Raw genomic sequence first — 20,579 nt, forward strand, 5'->3', positions numbered from 1 at the left:
TCTTTAATTAGCGTATTTTACATTTGTGGTCATGAATCTATCCACTAAAAGGCATGAAGAGCCACTTGTGTTTTAGAACGTTGCTGAGGGTGAGGGAGGGATATGGGGATATTTGCGAGCACATGGACGCCATGCATGGGGGTTCCTAAGCCACCGCGCACTCTGGTGTCCTGTCACCGTGTGGCATTTGGCTAGATTGGCTTAAATTCACCTTTTCCTTTTGGATGGCATTCTTTTTCCAGCAACGTGGACTGAGAACAGTTATTAGTAACTTACCCCTGAAAGGAAGTTTTCCCATTTCATCATTTGATGATCTTCAAAAAAGTGCTTTGGGAGTTAATTAAGAATAACTGTGTAAGTGGTTAACAAGATAGTAGACTAACCCAGGGTCTGCTTCTCTTTCATTGCAGATAAAGATTACAAAGTGAGAGGTCTTATTGCCGGTGTATGCTATAAGCTGCTTTTTTACTTTTAATAATCTCAATATTTGTTTAATTTTATTACATTTATGGACTTAAGAGTTCAATAATTACACAGACTTAGTTCTAGAATATAGGTGAGGAAAATACTATTTTTGAGTTTTAGAAGTTTAATATTGCTTAGGTTGAAAATAAACGAATAAAGGTATAATTTCCTTGTGTCCTTGTTCACGTCTTAAAATGAGAAATCGGAGCAGCTGAGAAGGGTGTGTGCCTCGTGTCCAGTCCGAGCGTTCCATCTCCCAGCCTGATGTGTTTCTTTTAGAACTTGTTAAATAGGACACGATGGCCACTTTTCAGTTAAGTGTGTTAGCTGATTCCTTGGTCAGGAAGAAAATGTATTTCACGTCTTTTGTTGAATCCTTTTAGTACTTTAAAGAGTTTAAAACATTTCTAGTATATTTCTAGCCAGAAATAAGTAATAAAAATAAATGATTTTTTAATTTGAGTCTTTGACTGAAAGATTGACTCCAAAAACATGATGTAATACACTTTAACTAACTGAATCCTGTTTATGAATGTACTAGATATAGATAGGTCATTGATTTAAAATAAGCCTTTAAAGTCACTTTTGTAACCATAAGAGCTTTTTCAAAAACAAAAATACTAAGTCTCTTTTCTAAGTTTAGCTATTTTGAATACCAAATTTTTGAAATCAGGGCATATTTTTGACTAGTGAGAGTCAACTTTAGTAGTTGAAGGAAATGATCATCTTTTGCCAGATGGATTTTAAGATATTGAAATTGACTTTCAGACTATCTCCATGTGTAAACTGTTTCAGAGACAATAATAAAGGTCATTAGTCTGCGTTTGGGTTAGACTAGGCTGATCCAGCAGGAGAAGAGTAGTCACCAGTATCTCATAAATAGGATGCTACATCTTCATTTATTAGATCATTGCCTAGAAGGCTCTCTCTGGAGTTTAAGTGCTGATGACAGAGTATTCTGGCATCAGTCATTCAGATGGTATGCAGCTCTGCATGTCATGTGGATACTGAGCTGCTCATGATGCAGCTAATTAATTCTACCCCTGAACAAAAGACGTGATACATTGATGGAACTCGGGAGCGCGGCTGCTGCAGACTCGGCATCTCTCCCCAAGCTTCCGCTGCTGTCTCCACCGTCCTGTCGGCGCTGCACCTGCCGTGTGGGTTGCCTCTGTCAGTCCAGGGCTATTCCGTGCGATCTCTTTGAGACTCTGGTCTGCCTCATAGGGCTTTATTTTATAGGCTGTAGTTTGAGTAATTTGGAATAACCTGCTATGATTATTCCTTCAGGTGTTTGTCAACTTCGTTTTCTGTTAAAGGACTCTACTAATTTTCCCCAGGGATCCTGCTGCTGGTCTCTTCTGCTCTGAGGTTCACTTTGTTTCACACGAGTATGTATTTAATTCCCTTTAGGAGAACTGTTAGTTGTGGAGGAAATACAGTAACCAAGCACATACAAGTAACTGCAGTATACTCCAGATTTCAGTAAATCTGCCAAGTTAGAGACACAAATTCAGAGGTGTATTAAGTTTTAAGGAAAGCAATAAAGATCAGAAACCAAAGAAAAATTTATCTTTTATCTATATTAATTCAATTCTCTAGGACCATTGAGAGCAATTTGAATTAGTACCCAAGATATTTATTTTATCCTACAATTATGCGATTTTTAAGGTAAGATAAAAGGTAATTCTTAAAGAATCTTAGAGAATCATATCTGATGGTGATTCTCATATTCCTCTCATTGCTACTTGGAGAATTCAAAGAAAACAAATGTAGTTAGATTGTGAGTTTATCATCACTAGCAGTAGATGGAACTGATTCTCATACTTAACGAGGTCTTAACTAAGGTCCTACAGATCTAGATAGGCATTATGAATACAGAAATTTTTTTTATCAGGAAGTACATGCACTCATTGATAAAAAATTATTTAGTCACTGTTATATAATACTGCCAGTTATAGTTCTCTTTATGAGATTCCTGGAGCTGTTCCAGCCATGCTTGCTTACCTGTTTTCATGTCCTCTCTGACACTAGAAAGCCACTTCAAAAAGTAGGTACTTTTTCCGCAGATCCAATTCTCTCGGACTTACGTCTTACGTTCAGAACACTCCCACCACTGACTGCATGGCCATGTGTCACTGTCGTCACCGTCGTAGCCCTGTGCACTCTGTAACAGTACTTGTACGTGCCATCTCCTTTTAATCTAACAGTAGTCTTGGGTTATAATCTAGTCCATAGGTCTCATTGTACCGATTTTACGGATAAGGATAAAAAGTAGTTTATGCAACGGGATACATTTAGTTAGTGACGTAGCCAGAGCCAAAATTTGGGTCTGAGTCTAGCACACTGGTGTGTAACTGCTACACTCTGCCACTTCCCTGTCTTCCTCAGAGTGCTGCGGGTGGTGTGGTCAGGGTCCTGTCCTAACAAACTTAACTGTGGGCTGCCAGTCGCTCACTACACTGCCCGTCACATCTTGGTTTTAATCAATTACCTTTCCTGTGGTTGCCTGCTCCTGGAGTTCATGATTAGCATCTCAGGTATTTAATGAAACTTATTAAAGTTAGTAAGTTAGCTCTTTTAGGGGGTAGCACTCACATTTTCTAAGGACCTTCTAGCACTAAAAATCATTAGTTCTGTGTCTTCCATTGGAGGGCAAACTAGAAACATTGTTAAAATATTGGTCTTCACGGGAGGGATTTTTTTTTAATATATATTTTTTATTGATTTGAGAGAGAGATTCAGTTTGTTTTTCCATTTATTTGTTCACTCACTGGTTGATTGTTGTATGTGCCCTGACCAGGGATCTAACTCCAGCCCCCAACTTGGTGTATTGTGACGACACTCGAACCAGCTGAGCTACCCGGCCGGGGCTGGATGTTGTTAAAGAACCAATGTCTCATGTGAACAAGCTTTGCTTCTTCACTTAGTCTCACTAAAGTAGGGAACATAAGTGTGCATGTTAATACATTCTTCTCAGTGGCACATAGTTTAAGTATCCTACTTCCAATGGGCCTTCTCTAAATAGTTACATTCCTGTTGGAATTTTAAAAACTTTATTGAAATATACATACAAGGTACCTTTGCACGTCATAACCGTTTAGCTCCGTTCGCTTTTGTAAAATGAGCACACCCTCTGCCTGGCTTTCACATCGACAAGTAGAGCATTACCAGGATCCTTAGAAGCCCGCTCTGTGCCTCCTGTGTCACTACCTCTCCTCAAAGGATCCACTCTCCCAGTAGATTAGTTTGACATGTTTTTGAATTTTATTGAGGTGAAATCATGGTCATACTGTTTTGTGTCTGGCTTCTTTTCCCCAACGTTGTTTCTATGAGTTCACCTGTGTTGTGCGCAGTTGTAGTTTGTTCATTCTGTTGCTGGGTAATCCATTTATGAATATACCACAGTTAACTTATGTATTCTATTGATTGGCATTTGTTTATTGACAGTTTGGAGCTATTATATTTATCTGTGGCCATATTTTATATTTTGTCCTATTGTGTAAGTTCCTTGAGGATAGATTTTATGTTTTATTCATGTTTTTAACTTTCTAATTATGTGATTTCTTTTTAAGAATTTAGAAGTCATCCAATAAAAAAGAAATTTTATACTTTAATAGGAAACTCTAAAATTAGTACTGTGGTTTTCTTGATTTCTTATATATAGTTCATGACATGTGAAGAAAATGTTTTCCATAAATCTTTCAGAAATACAGACTTTTGCATAAAAAAATGAATAATGGATTATATATTTTATTTCCTAGAAAATGTTTAGACTTTTTCAGTGCTTTTGCAAGATATTAATGATGAAACGTACCTTACATTGCTTACTACATTGCCTATTGTTTTATTGAAATGTATTTGACTTCCTCATTTAATCAAAATACATTAAAATCTCAATTATTCACGTATGGATTATTCTTGTAAATTCTTCTGTATTATTCTTTTCTACTTGCTTAGCTTCTCCTGTGCACCCAACACCCTGTCCCACTCCTCTGTCTTTCCAGTCTGAGTGTATAAGCAGGTTGTAATATTAGCTTAAGCAAAACAAGATTGGAATGGTTCATTTGTCCAAACCGTGTAACGCAAACCAGAGTCCAACACATGATTAGTGATTTTTGTTCGTAACTGGCTGACATTTAAGAGTGAATGATGCTTTCCGGCTTTTCCTCACAAAGATCACAATTGATTTAACACTTTTTTAGAATGACACCAAGACATTTTTCTCAGTGATGATGAAGCCTTCATTTCTACAGCATAACGTAGCTCTGAAATCTTGGAGCAGTTTTCTTATTTAATGCCTTTAGGTTCTACCTCCTGCAGAACCACCAGATGCCTTTAGGAATCCAGAATTGAGTTCTTAGCCCAGTAAGACCCACTTCCAGTAATAGCAGCATCCCCTTTCAACCTTTTATTTCCAGCGACTTTCATCGTCCCTTTTCGTCTGACCTTTTGTTTCTCTGTCCTGTGTATCAGGTCATCTCTCTGAGCTGACAAAAGACAATCACTCATAGCTTTGAATTCTGATTCTTGCCTCCTAACGACTTGGTTGCATTGTGCAAGACATTTACCCCAAGAAACTTTCTCTGCTTCTCAGCCATATGAATTGTGCTTTTGAAAGTTAGTTAACTTTAGACTTCAAAAACAGAAAACAGGTTGGCTACTGCTGCTATTAAATTGGGGTTATGGTAAGCTAGAACTTGATTGTGGCTTTTTGGCATGTGATTTCTTAATGTACACATCTCTTTGAAGGCTAGCATATGGCTTTGGTTCACTGTGTTTCTGCATATCAGTAAGTGTTGACTCCTCAGTGGCTCTCTCTTTTGCTATAATTGTTGCCGCTTATCATTGCTCTTTGCATATGACCTTGTAGCTGGCTTTTACTCCCCAACGACAGAGTTAGCATATTTGATGCATACAGTTTGATACAATATATTTTTAAAGTTTATTGTTAACTATTTGAAAAATTAGCAGTTTCATTAAGTTTGAAGAATGTACTTTTCTTCAGCTATAAACTTAAATGAATTTTTATATATAAAATTAAGCTGACATAACTACTGAATAAAAAAAAATTACCATCTTCTAAGTAGGATGTGCTTTTAATTCAGTGGGAGAAGTCTTTAATTTTACTGCTTTTGTATTAGTCAGGCTTGGCTTCCTGCCACTGGTTATTAGAATGTCTCAGTGGTGTTCATTCTTAATTTCCCATTCAGTAGATACATTTAGTTTATAAAGAGTTTTAGTATTGATGGGGCCTGTTCTGTGTGTATACAGAGAAATTTTATAGCATGCGCACTTGTCTAATAAAGTTTTGGTGAAATTTATTTTCAGATTTTGTGGATCTTCCCAATTATTCTCTAATTCATACACCATTCTGACATTCTAGGGTACCAGTGTTAAGAAAGCTGTGCTATATCTTGTATCCTGAAGGAGTTAATTGAACTCCCTGAGTCAAAATTTTAATGTTCATGGAGTTATACCTGAAAGAATATAGTTGCGAATTATAGTTTGGTGCTTGAATAGGACATTTTAAAAGGCCAATATAATGAAAAGCCTTTATGTTACTGAGATACAAAATTGAGGTTTATCACAATACTTGACATTTCAAAGACCTTTCAAAGTTTTCTTGACTACATTCAAAGAAATGGATCTTACATCGCAACCCAGTGTATATGTGCTTGTGTGTCTTTCTCGCTTTCTTAAGCTTGAAGTTCTGTTTGCTATTTTACTCTTTTCTGTTGAATTAAAAAATATTGGTTGAAATTCACTAATTGATTTCATGACCCCTACCATTTGAAAAACTCTGTCCTAGAATTTTATTTCCCAAGTATTTTCTTAATGTTTATTTTAATTACTTCAAGTATAGTACAAATGAGGCTGAATTTTCAATTAGCCAGCTTGTCTTTGTCACTTGAATATTTGGGGCAAAATAAAATGTGTATGCATGTTATAGTTTTAGCCCCAATACTGGTTATGTTAAAACTGCCTAGTTTGAATATTTGTAAATCCTTAACAAAAGCATTTATTTATGGGTATAAATTAGAGGTTTTGACAGTGATTGTGAAAAAGAATTCTCCATATTTTATTTATTTTCTAATTCTGCAAAGGATTCATGTATCACTGTTTTTTGTTTTATGGTGTTTTTTCTGTGCTGAAACTTTAAGTGCTTTCTCTAGAAAAAGGGCTGGTTATAAAGGACAGGAGATTTATAGTTAATGTTATAGAAGTTATGTAATATTCAAGAAGGCTTATGCTTATTTGTTGTGGGGTTTTTTTCCTAATATAAGATGTATAAATTTTTAAATTTTAAATCATTTTAAGTCATTTAAAATCATTTTGAACTTAAATCATTTCAATAAAACCATTTGTCTTAATCTATTTCCTAAATTTTGACTTCCCAGTCACTAACATTATTTAAACCTTTTGGTCATGGGAAATAGTGTTCATCCATGATGGTTTATGAGCAATTATCTCCATTTATGTTTAACAGAATGACTTCAAAGCTGAACCTCTTCCAAAAGAGGCCGTCACTAATGCCTAAAAATAAAGGTGGTTTCAGTTGTCTTTGTTTTAATCTAGAATAGAATGTCACTGAAAATAGTAACATTCTGCTCCTGAGAACATGTTAAGTAATGGAACCTATTCTTGTCAGCATGTCTAGTAGAAAGTGCTGGTCTCTATATAAAAATCAGAGACTGTTGTTTGATATTAAGGCAAAAAACAAGCCGGTCATTTTCATTCTGCTAAAGTGCAAATGTCTCATTGTAGCATACTTCCTTTGTAGTCAGTAATTATGCGCGTCTGATATTGAGTAGTTAGCTGTTACCTTGGGAACAAGGTTTAAGTAGAGACAATGCAAGAATACCAGAATATCATTGTCTCTCCTCAGTTTTAAAAAAACTATTTAAAAAAAATCGTGATTTTAAAAATAGAAATCAACATTAGTAATGGCTGTCTGTAACGATGTACTGCCCACCTCCCAGTTAAAAGGCACAAGAAAAGACTGCAAGTAAGATGTAGACAACATAGCCCATTTTTCTGCTTTTATCCAGAAAAATGTTTTTTGGGGTTTTTTCTGGGTGTTTAAAAAGACAAAACTTCATTCTTATTTTATGTCTTAAAATTACCCATTGAAGAATATACCGATATCGTATCACAAGGTATACTTCTTGGTTTGTCTACCTGTAAAATGTATTTTCTTTCCATTTTCACTGTCATGTTCTAATCTAAGTTTTCATCACCTCACTCTGAGATATTGTGCTAGTATTTTAATAGTTTGACTCTGTTCTTTCCATATACCTCATCACTATCAGCCCTTATTTCCCCATTATCTTAATCTATTTTCCTTAATTTGGAGTTTTTAATCACTAACATTATTTTACCTTCAATTATATCAACTATCAAGAATATGTCACTTGTACCATATAGCTAACCTATGCATATTTGTTGGATAAAGACAACCCACTTATCAAATAAAATAAAAGCAATAGTGTTTTCCCACTGTCAAGAACATTCTTGTGTATATGTCTTTAATTTTTTTTGTCCTTATAAGATGTTTATGCCCGGCCGGGCGTGGCTCAGCGGTTGAGCATCGACCTAGGATCCAGGCGATTGGGGTTCGATTCCCGGTCAGGGCACATGCCCGGGTTGCAGGCTGGGCAGCTGATCAGTGACTCTCTCATCATTGATATTTCTATCTCTCTCTTGCCCACTCCTTTCCTCTCTCTGAAATCAATAAAGATATATTTTTTAAAAAAAAGATGTTTAACTTGGGTGAGTGTCCTTCTTGGCTGTTAAGTAAAGAAAGGCATTTTCTTTTTTCTATTTAAAAAGTGTTTAAGTGGAAATGAAAAAGAAATACTGATTTTTTTTGTGTTTAAAATTTTTCTTATGACTTGAACAGATAGTTTACTTAATTATGTTTTATGTTTTAGTACTTATATATTAATCATTAAAATATTCTTATATATATAAAGTACTATTGGAGTTGCTTTGAATGTTGAATTTAACAAAAGATAAAATATAAGATAAAAGCATTAAGTATCTACAATTACTTTTAAATGGCCATTCCAGCTATTCTTTTGGGTGATAGAATTATTTACATCCATTTGGCTTTGGATTTTGCATCACAGTAGTAACTATTTCTTTTGTGGTTTTTTTTTTTTTTTAAATAAATGGGTCAGTGGAGGGGCATTCAGTGGTTTTCATGTTGATACTCAGTGTGTTTGTGTTTGTGTTTTTATTTTTACAATGATTGTTTAAAATTAACTGATTCAACTTTTGAAAATAAGAGAATAAGTGAGAATTCTTTCTCTTGTATGAGTGACTTATAAACCACTCTGTTATATTTTGACTTAGACATGGTATGTTAAAGAATGCAGAGAGAGTAATAAGACTGATTTTAATATCGACTTACAAATAAGATGCCTTATAAACCTGTTTTTTCCTTTTTAAGCATTAGTCTCTTTCCAGAGTAGGTTTTATATATTACCTTAGATACAAGAATAGTCAGTCATAAGTCCATGCAACCTAGTCAAGGAAAAGAGAACCTATCATGTCAGGGGTTCTTAAGAAGTGCCTGAGAGCCCTGGCCAGTGTGGCTCAGTTGGTTGGAGCATCATCCCATGCACTGGAAGGTTGCAGGTTCGATTCCAGCTCAGGACACACAAAAACAAGTGCCTGAGATCCCATCCAGAAGCTGAGTACAGCCCTGCTGCAGGATGATGGGAGGGGATCGTCATCGTCCAGAGCAGCTCAGACTGGAGTTGAGCTTGAGAGGAGCACTTTGGGCCTGCGCTGAGGCTTTCATAGGTTGCCTCAGCCAGGGGAATCAGTGCTACCTTGGCCCAGAATTGGGACAGCTAGATTAAAAGCAGAGAAGAGAGAGAGAAAAAAAGGAAAGACACACCAGTGTTCAAAAGGACTGTTTCTGGCATTTTATGATCCGGTTTTGAACACTATCCTAAACTGAATCCAGAAAGAGCATGTAGCATTTTTCCTCTTGGGATTCACCATCTGAGAAATACAGTCACTGAAATAGAGAGTGCATTTTATACCCAAACACATACGGCCCCCCCCCTCGCCTTCCCCTCCCCATGTTAACTGCTGGCATTTATTTGTGTGTTTTGTAGTGATCTGTAGGGTCTCTTACCATCTCTGTGTCTATGTGTGGCACTTCAGATTATCACTTAGCAAGGGGAAACTAGGCAGGGGAGTGTGACTGAATCCACACACACTTATTCGAATCACCATGAAATTGACACCAGACAGACACATCCTGCTGTGGTAGCTTGTTAGCTGGTGTGACTTCATATTCTAGGGACATGATGATTTTTGATGACGAGCTTTGGTTCACTTGTTTAATCTTGATTAGTGGTGTTCTGCTCTACTTTGAGATAAAAAACAGACAAAAGACTTGTGTTCTTTCCAGATGTCTCTTTGATGTGACTATTCTGGGGATTAGAGAGGAATGACACTCAATATTTTCCACCTGATGATTATTTGTAGGTCATAGTTGTCATCCAGATTTTCAAAGGTTGTCACAGTTCACACGTCCAGAGAAACATTCCTTCAGTGTGACAGTTAATATAGTCAGGCTTTTGAATTTCTGTCTTTAGATGCTGTGTGCTCTTAGGAGTTGTGATTACTGCCTATAGCATGGCCTTTTAAAAACTCTTCTTCCCCCTCAGTACCACAGATCTGATCTTAACCCTTTACTGTTTGCTTTCTCTGTTGGTGTGAAGTGAACACGGAGCTAACATTCACTGTGTACTTTCCTCCCTCCAGAATTGTTTGAACTGGGCGAGCTCCTGAGTCAGCAGAGCATTTGTGTTATGCCAAGATACAGACTCCACTTTTTTCAGTGCTGCATCTACATCCAGAGTTAATCGGTTAAATTTTTTTGAAAACACTTACTTATGGACATTTGAAAAGTGCTGATGTTGCTTTGAAATTCCTGAAGCTGAATCTTTCATTTGTAATCCATGGTGTGGCCATTAGAATACGAAGCTGACTTCTTCTTGTGGTGCATTAGACCCGGGGGTGAAGAGGAGGGCCTCTTTCTCTTGCTGCCAGTCAAAGGAAAAAGTAGCATTTAGTGCAGTGTCGTCATTCTTAGTCACATGAACTCTTAATGCTTTCCTGACATATTTGTTTAGAGAAAATATTCTTAAAACATGGACACCTGCTTTACATGCAGTGATAAAAATCTTTAGGTGACACTTGACTATTGCATTGAATTGACCCTATTAATTAGGCTTCAGAGTCATTCAAGGAGGACACGGCTTTGTGGCAAGATGCCAAACTCATGCCCGTTTGAACAAAACACTCGCTTTTCTGTTACTTTCTCCTTTCCTGCTGTTTCAGCATCATCAAGTCATTCTGCTCTCTGTTGAGATGGGAAAGAGGAATTGGACAGTAGTGGGGAGAGGGGTTGTATAGAGTGGTTTTATTTCTGGATATATATTTTATACATAATCAAAGTAAATATGTATGTGCGTGCTCACATACTATGAAAAGCCAGAGGAAGGACACACTCTTGGCTCCAGGTTAGCTTGCCTGTTTTAATTAAGAAAATGATGACATATACTGATTATGCTAACATGTTTTAGAGCATGTCCTACTTTCAGTATGAGATTCTCTGATAATGCAGTTCTCTTGCTGTTATCAAACATGATTAATGTGCCATATAGGGTTAACTGTGCTCTCTCCCCAAAGACATCAAATGGGAGGCCGAGTGTAGAAGCTAAATTATTCTATTCGGAGAGGAATCAGTGATTGATTTAAATATAAAAGGATTAATTGGTCCATGAACCAGACTATTAAAGTGTACTGTGATCTTGACTGAAAGTGGAAGAATTACAAGTGCATTGTGTAGAATAAATTAATGCATTTTCATGGCTTTAATCCTTTTTCTGTTTTGCTTGTTGTGGTTTTATGTACTGCACTGTATTTTATGCTTAATTGATGTAGAGGCGATTCCGTATATGATTAAATAGGATAGAGGAACAGAGCCATCCTTTGAGCTTGGATGGTAGTTCTTCCAGGGTACCTGAAAATACCTCCAGAGCAGAATGTTTCTAGGAACTCTTCCCCGCGATGACCCCAGGCACAGGCGTGAAGTTAGTGAGTAAGAAATGTAGACGTTTACATTCTGTGTGTACATCATTCGAGATGAACATCAGCTAACTGGGTGAATACAGCCCTTTATCCTCGAAAGAACTTAATTGCGACTTCAGCTCTTGAGGGTACATAGTGTAATGGCACCATACTCAGGGACAATTTTCTTCCTTTATAACTTTCTATTCAAACAATATTGATTTTTCTCATTCCAGCTCACAGACTGATCCTTCAGTCTGACAGGGTTGCTGCTCTTGAAGGCTATCAGCCTCATGTCTCCTTCCCAGGGAGAATAAATTTATGTTCACTTACCTCTGTTACTTGCTGCTTTTATAAATAGGTGTTCATGTAAGTTCTGCTTTCAGATAGCAACCCTGGTAATAAAAGGAGAGCAGAAAAGCTTCAGCTCATCGGACTGATTTAAGAATTCATGTATTTGAGGCTTTACTAGCAACGCACACTTCAACTTTCAGAACAGTGCCTTCAAGACACTTCTCTACCCTGTCTCAGTGTGTCTTTCCCTTATAATCTAATGCGCTTTGCCATTCAGTATTCTCTCTGCTTCTGTGTAATTAGTATGGGGTATTTAAAAAAAAGGCACAGCTTATCTGAGAATTGAGATACAGAATCATTAGACTCTCAGAATTGAAGGCACCAGGAAAGGTCATCCTGCCCCTCACCCCTTTCAGTGCACTTGAGTTTCCTCTGCCACCCCTTCACAGATAGGGAATAAATCACCGTTCGTGTAAGTCTGTTTTTTCTTTAAACAACCCAGTTAGAAAGTCTTTATGTTATATTGAATTGAAATATATTTTCCTGTAGTATTTATCTCCTTCAGTGGTGTTTGACCTTGTGCTTGAGCTCTGTGCACCTGGTGCACATGGTTCAGGTATACTGTGAAGTATTGACCAGTGTGTTGCTACAGTTTGATCAGTGTATACAGTCGACATTTGCCACAATGAGAACAGCATATACTATTCCAACAGGGACTGCTGAGCAAAGTGCCATGCTGAGCAAAGCAGGTCTCATGGCTTGGTATAAGCGAGTGTAGCTTGTGCATCAGAGATTGTTTATTCCCTTCCCCAAATATCTACGCTTCCATGTCATCACACAGGGTGGTTTGAAGTTCTGTCCGTAGTCTCTTTTGAACGTGCTCCAGTTTGCTTAATATCCATGTAAGTGTGGCATACAGAATTAAACTAATACTCCAAGCATGCTCTGACTGGCTTAGAGCTGGAGCAGGGTAGGTCGTTAGCTCCCTTGTTCTTAGCCAGTGATTTTTAACATTTTCTGCCCCAGCCTATCTGATGTACAGGGCAAATGCTCATCAGTAACAGTGGCTCCTCACTAGGTCAGTAGTTTTTAGGAGAGATGGGCTTGTCTGATATCAAAAGCAGCCTCTCATGGGGATGCTAATTACCATCCACTTCCCAACACTGATGTTTCGCATATTCTACATCTAGTTCTATTGTTGCATCTTATGATTGCCTCAGCGTCTTTTTCCAGTTACATTTAGGTGCCTCCTGTTATCAGTTAAAACTCTCTAGTTCTTTGGAAAGTCCTAAACTTACACAAGCTGTGATTGAGTTTTAGGCTAACTCCATCTGCATTTAATATACATATATCACAAGTATATGTAGCTCAGTGAGTTGTCCCCAGTTGAGCTCATTTATGTAACCTGTCCTCGGATCAAGAAGTAGATGTTTACCAGCACCTGAAAAACCTCCCTCATCTCCTCTCAGGTCACTGCCCCCCCCCCCCCAAGCAATGTTCTGAATTCTAACAGTTTAGTTTGTTTTTGCATTTTATATAAATGTAATCACTCCATATGTATTCTCTTTGTCTTTTCTCGTTCAGCATTGTTTATGGTAGTCATTCAAGTTGTCATGTGTAGCTGTAGATCATTTATTCTGATTGCTGTATAGCAATATTCCATTGTGTGACTATATCTCGATTTATTTACCCATTTTACTGTTGCTGGGAGTTTGAGTAGTTTCCTGTCTGGATAAATGTTTAAAATTAGTAAATGAGACTTTGGCAACAGCATTCAGGAGAAAGCAGTAGATCTGATGAGGTCTTTTGTTCTTGAGTAAATGACCAGCCTGATCCAGAGAAAAGCAACGAGCACAGTTCTCCCCTACATTTATTAGCACCATGAAAGAAGAAAGTTATTTTAAGTGGAAATCTCTGAATTTAATGTAAAATAGATGTGTGATTGCTTCATTTGGGTTATTAATCAGATTCATAGGTGTGATCACTAATTAGAAAAACTGGTATTTATTCAGATGATAATTTGATTCAAATAGTATTTTATAACTTCATTTGTTTTCAGTGTATTTTGTTATTAAACTTAGTGAATTCTACTTTTTAAAAAGATAGTTTTGAAAGGAGAAAATATGAATGGATTCATTTGCTTTAGTTAAATTTATTAAACTCCAAGTGGAAGAGAGAGAAGGGGGGAGTGGGGAGAGAGGAAAGGAGGGGGAGGGGGAGCAGGCTCCTGTCACAGGAATTAAGTAAAACCACAGCTTGCTTTTGTCTCTTTCCGTGTTGTTAGGAGAAATATCATTAAAAGATATGCTCCACATGTGCTCTCTCACCCTCTCCTCTTTTCTTACTAATGTGTCCAGCTTCCTCCATGGTGTCTGTACTTGCATGACTTGCCAGCTCTGTTTCGGAAATACATCTCGAATCCATGCCCCTTTGTCTCCCTGCTACCACCAGCCTACTCTAAGCCTGTTTTTCTCTCACTTGGGCTGCTCAAACACCCCTCTCTCTATCTGTTCTCCTGCTGGCTCCTTCCTAGCAAATTATCCAGAGTAACTAAAGTGAACTTTTCAGAATGCAAATGAGACCCTGCTAATTCTTCTGCTTAAATCCCTGTGGGGCTTATCAGTGTACATAGAATAAAATTCAAGCCCCATCCCGTTGTTGAAATGCTCACATGGTCTAAGCCCTGCTCACCTCTTTGACCTCATTTTGTACCTGTCTTCTTCCTATTTATAAGCTTCAAACATAGTGGCCATTCTGTTCCCCAAGCACATTAAGCTTGTTTCTGTACATCTGGCCTTTGTATGTGCCCTCTGCCTAAACCCCTTTCTCTTAGGTCTCATGGGGGAAGGGGGCCGACTTCTTTCCCCTTCCTTCCCCCCTCCCACTGCCTCCCATCTAATGTGTCATCTCTCTGCCCTGCCTCCCTTCACTGCCACTCTCAAATACATCATTTTGTTTTGTTTTCTTCATAGCTTTCCCCCCTGAAATCATCTTTTAGAAAGCTTCTAAACTGTCTGACTGCCCCAGCAGATTTTAAACTTGGTGAGACTCAGGACTCTGTCGGCTTGTGGTACATTTGGCATTTAGGGCAGTGCTTACACATTTGTTGAATGAACAAATGAACTGAAAGTTGCCTAAACTACTTATTCTTGATAATGAAAGGAGATTTTCTGTCAGAATCTTTTAATCAGTAAATTTTTTGCAAATTGGTGCTCTCAAAAAAAATTTGAACATCCATAATTTTAAGGTTTCATATTTTTTTGGTAGTGACCAGATGCTGATTGTATGTGATTGTCATCAAATAAATGTCTACATAACTACTACACACATTAGACTAGTTTGAAGAGCGGGTCCCAACTTTTCCGTTGCTCTACCACCTGAAGGACCTTGTGTTTTCTGTTTGTCCCTTTAATGAGATGCTAATGCCACCCTTATATTGAATAAATATTATCCTTTAGATTTCAGTACCTAATAACTCTGTTAGTTCCAATATCTCCATTTTCTTTTATATCCTCTCAGTTGAATCTTACCTCATTAGGAGAAATTGCCTTTTTAACTGTTAAGAATCAAAGTTAATGCTGGTTAGAATTTGTATAACATGTTGTAAAACATGTATGTAGCTATCTTTGAGTTCATAATTTTAAGTAGAACCTAAGAAAAGTATAGAAATGTCTGTTTGTTTTCCTGTTGGGTTCAGCCATCAGGCTTATTTCTTTACATTAGGGATAGGGAGTTGGGGTCACAAGCAGTGCTGCTGTTTAAAGGCTGCACTGTGTTTTGTTTAAAGAAACAGAGAAAGGAAACCTAGCTCCTGGTGTAGGCCTGCGGAGGGAAGAGTAGGGAAGGTAAACACTTGCTGATAACAGCATTCCACCAAATAAGTGTCAACTCCAATTTTATTTCCCTTTTGCTGGGAAAACTGTGACCTCCTTTGAGTACTGGTGAGTGAGACATTTTGCAACAGTGCTGAATATAAAAGGCCCTGCTCTCGGGTAGGCTAATGCCAAATGGTGGAAAGCCTTTAAGGACTTGCCAAGCCACACTGAGTGTCAGCTGCTAAATCTGAAATGGAGCGACATAAAAAGGTAGACTTTTTCGTGCTTGTTTATTGTAGGCAGTGTCTTTAAAAAATATAACTAGAACCTTTACTGTGAATAGGGTCATAAAATAATTGTCTGATGTGCTGTTTGTAAATCTCCCATTAAATGCACACTATAAAATAACACTGTAACACCATCGCACCTTAAATAGAATTGGGGTATGAGAGAGAAGGTACATCTCAGCATGGGTCCTCCTCTCTTTTCCCTGCTTCATCTCACTCCAAAGTATTTAAGGTAGTTTACATATATATAATGAGACAGGAAAAATAGTAAGGGTTTGATATTCATTTGTGATGGAAAGTGCAGTAGAGGAGTGTGGAGAAACACCACTATGAAAGCAAATTGCATACCTAGCGCCAGAATGTAACAGATTTCCCCTTTTTGCCATTGCTTGTTTGACCCACTTGCTGTGGTTCACCTGATGAATGGCCCCACGTTGGAATTCCCAGATGGTCACTTCTCCCGCCGTGAGCTGGTGTGGGAATCTCGGCAGATGTCAGAGGTCTGTCCCAATGTTTCTTTCAAGCTGGCAAGAGCTCCACCATGTCTGCCACTCAGGCTCCTCCTCGGAAATCTGTCATAGTGGTTGGGTATTTGTGTGAAATATAAGTAAACATTCGTGATTTTAAGATGGACTGTACAAGTACATTTTGTGACCTGGGGAGATGTAGCATTTTACTTCAGCAGTAAGCGGCAGTGGAGAAAGCTAGTTTGTGCTCTCAGGCAGAGAGGCAAAAGGATGTATCAAGTCCTAGCTACTTCAGTGCCAGTGGACTATTTGTGCTTCATAGTAATATATGATGCCTTAGAGGTAGTTAATGAGAAAAGTGGTAGAAAATTTTATGTGGCTCTCCACTAGCCCCCTCCCATTTTTCTACACCCCCCCCCCATTTTGTTACTATCTTTTAAAGTAACCAAACAAAAAAAAAATGAAAGGTTTTATTTTATACTTAAAAAGAAAAAGGAATCCAAGCATGTCTTAAAGTGAGCAGTAAAAGGACTTTGGTGGTCATGAGTTGCCTTATAAATGCTACTAGAACCTGTGTTCTCTGCTAGGCACACTCCCATTGAATTTTCAAAGGGCTGTCCAGAGACTCTGACTAAATAATCTGGCCTAGTTTAGTAACCTCAAGAGATTTTAGTAAGATGACTTTCATAAAGCTCCTCAAGTTTTGTGTGTGTTGGCTTCTGATTTGCAAGCACACATCACTGACTAGAGCAGCTCTTATGTCTATTTTGGCATCTTAATAATTACCTGACATAGTTTGTACCATTAGGATGGGACCTCTCACACTCTGCCAGCCTTTGGATCAAGGAAGGACATACTGAGTCAGAGCCTCCTTGCTGTCTCTTGCTTCTAGCAAGTGAGGTACCCTAGCAGAAACATTAAGTCCTTTAGGCCACTAGGGCACTGTTGTGCATTAATGCAAGATGTGCTACTGCTCTGTTGGCACTCCAGGGCTAGCAGTGTCCCCTCTGATTGGAAGAGTTAATGCACCACCTCAGAGCCAAGTTTACTGCCAGAGAACATTTTGAGGATGGAAGAGTAGAAGGGAGCAGTCATAGAGCTTGCTGATTTAATTTCTCTTATATATGTATATGTGTGTATAACACGTGTATGTTTATATAAGAAGAAAATTGATCACTGAGGCAGTTTTGTATTGTAACAATGTAATTGGTAACTTTTTTTTTCTTAGAAGGGTGATGATTCATAGACTGGTGGTGCTAATTTAACACTTCTAAGTACTGTCCTTCATTTAAAAAAAAAAAGTGCCATTAACTTTCCTGAACACTTTCATTGCCCTTGTAATCAGGTTTAACTTATAATTTAGAGGGAAGATATATGAAATAGTGAAAACATCTCAGAGTTTTAGAAAATAATTTCATTAGCTCTTATTATTTGAATATTATACTGCCACCCTTTTTAAAAAAGACAAAAAGTGAAGGCCCCTCCAATAAGAGGGGTCATTATACTAGTGAGCAAAAGACCTAGACATAATCTGTGAATGCTGCCAAAGTAAATAGTATATTTTTAAGGAAAGGAAATGATAAAGTAACATTAGCAAAATATTCCCAAATGAGGACCTATAGAGTCAGGCAAATTACTTCTTGCAAGAGATTTCATTCATGGCAACTTGGAAAATTTTCAGATAATAAATTCATAACACAGAAAACATTTAGATAAAATTATCTAAATGCATCTGCATTGTGAATTTGTTATCAAAACACTCTTACAACCATGAAAAGAACAGGAGCTTATTAATATTCATTATGCATTTTGAAAGTGCATTGCATTCTGAAAACTCGGTGTAAGAAATTTAACACTCCCCCTTTTTTAAGATTTAGGATATTGTAAGAGAATGCAATGGTCTGGAATACCAGTTCCTGTGTTGCATTCCTGCAAATCCTTGCCTAACTACACAGGTGTAACCCACACCAATCCCTTCCATTTCCCAGGTAAACAGTTTTAAAAGCTCTATCACTGGAAATTGCATACTACTTCCTTTTATTAACAATTAAGCTTCTTCCCACTTTAAAGATATTCACTATGCACATCAGCTGTTCTTGGTCTCCTTGTGACAGGCCTTTCAGAAGAAGGGTAATTTGATGTTTGGTTGTGACTAAAACTGTACACATTCAGTGACTATCGAGTTTTGTGCATCATGAGCTTTGCTGGGTGCTGAGGATACAGAGGGCAGTGGGATAGACATGGTTCTTCCTCTCAGGGAGCTTACATTTTGGTGGACAAAACCATCAAAATAAATGATTGAGAATTGTGACAAGCCCTGTGTGAAGGAAGAAAGTTGGGTTATGAAAGCATTGAACGTATGAATTAATGGAGCGAGGGATCACGTTGGAAAATAGAATGAAGCCACATTTCTTATTGGAATATAGTTTTACTTACTGAACCTCTGAGAATATAGATGTTTAACCAATTATGACAATAAGATGGAATATAGGATATTTTAAAAATAATAGGAAAGCCACAGCCCTCCCCTTACCTCCCATGGGGTCGTTGATTCAACTCCTACCTTTTTCAATTGTGCTTCTCCTCTGTGTTTTTTGGGACACAGCAAATTCAAATGAATACTGTTCTGAAGTTTCATTATGATTCTTTAGATTCAGCAGACTTAAAACCATACCTTAAATTGGCTCCCTGGTATTTTTCACATACAGGTCTCTTTGTTGTCTCAGGAGGTAACCTCTGACTCCCTTTTTAGACTCCTTTCCCGTCATGTCAAGCCGTTCCTCCCTTTAGAATTTCCGAACTGCATTCTGCTCTCCGCTCCTCTGCTCCTTGTCTCATGCTCTTACCTTTTCTCTTCTATATACTACTGAAGCCCTGTTTTTACTGGTTCTTGTCTTCTTGAAGCATTTGGATCTTCCAGATTGAACAAATCAGTATACCTTAGCCTTCCTATAGCATCTTGTTTTTTCTTTCTATTTCCGTATTTGCCTTGATTTATTTTATTATGTGTGTTCATATCAGTCTTTCGTTAGCTTATGTGCTCCTTGAGGGCAAGGGCCATGTTTTATTCAGGGTCAATTCAGGCTCCTTGCACCATTTTTTGTACTTGCTAGTTGATGGATAAATATTGGTTGCCTTTGTTCTCATGCACAGTTAGAATCAGTGGAAAAGGGAACGTATTCTGTGATACCCTTAATACCTGTCCCTCCAACTAGTTGTTTTATAAATATGCTGTTGACTACATGGGATCGTAGGCATAAACAGGGACAAGTCAACTCAAACCCCTTCCCTGAAATTTACAGATGGAAATTTAACCAGCCCACAATTAGGAAACTTATATTTTGATCCTATTATATGCCAGGCTTGTAATATTGTTTGTTGAAGATGATAGGTTTCTAGTGTCATTTTCCTAAAGGACAGTGCATTATTATTATTGGTACTGTTTTATACCTGTATGCATTATTTTCTCATTGTGAACTTGAAACTTAAAAAGTGTGGTACCTAGGAGATGTTTAAATTTTTAAAAATTCTTACAGAATTTTAGTTACTGTCTTAAGTTTACTGTGTTGTGCTAAATACCCATTTGCCAAGACTGTGTGTTTCTGATAAAACTTCACATTCTAGTAAAACAGAATTTTTTCAGGTTATCTTAACATGTCAAGGAAGAATATATATGCTTTTGCTGTGTGATTGAGTGGAAATTTTAATTTTTTCTTAAAGCCTTATAATTTTATACTTTAACAAAATTTAGTGTTTTGGATGGTACTCAGAATACACTTTATAATATTTTAAAGAACTTGTGAAAAGAAGCAAATCTTGGACATGATTTTTTAAAAGGTGGTTGCCTGGCCTGCAGTGATTTGGTTCATCAGGCACACATCTTACGCGTTGTCTTGAGAAGCGGAGATGTTGTGGCTGGCTTAGGGCCAAGGTCAGCAATTTTGAAATAATGTGCCACTGAAGTAATTTTGAAATTATTTAATCCAAGACGTAATTTTTGTCAATTTTTAGCTAATTGTGTGGAAAATCGGGATGTGTTGAATGCTTTAACAAAATTTTGTGATCAGAAGTAAATTGCAAAAATAAATACAATAGATTACCAGTTAATTTAGATATTTGCGTTACCTTAGCAGCTGTATATTGGAGATTTATGT

General features: G+C 37.5%; 1 protein-coding gene across 4 annotated transcripts in view; it reads left to right on the forward strand.

Moving 5' to 3' along the window:
- Window positions 1-20,579, forward strand: part of MED13L (mediator complex subunit 13L) — a 209,171-nt gene that overhangs the window by 135,701 nt on the left and 52,891 nt on the right. The gene's annotated exons all lie outside the window — the stretch shown is intronic.

The sequence above is a fragment of the Miniopterus natalensis genome, chromosome 20 (genome assembly GCF_054644295.1).
Source record: "Miniopterus natalensis isolate mMinNat1 chromosome 20, mMinNat1.hap1, whole genome shotgun sequence".
NCBI classification, from domain to species: domain Eukaryota; kingdom Metazoa; phylum Chordata; class Mammalia; order Chiroptera; family Miniopteridae; genus Miniopterus; species Miniopterus natalensis.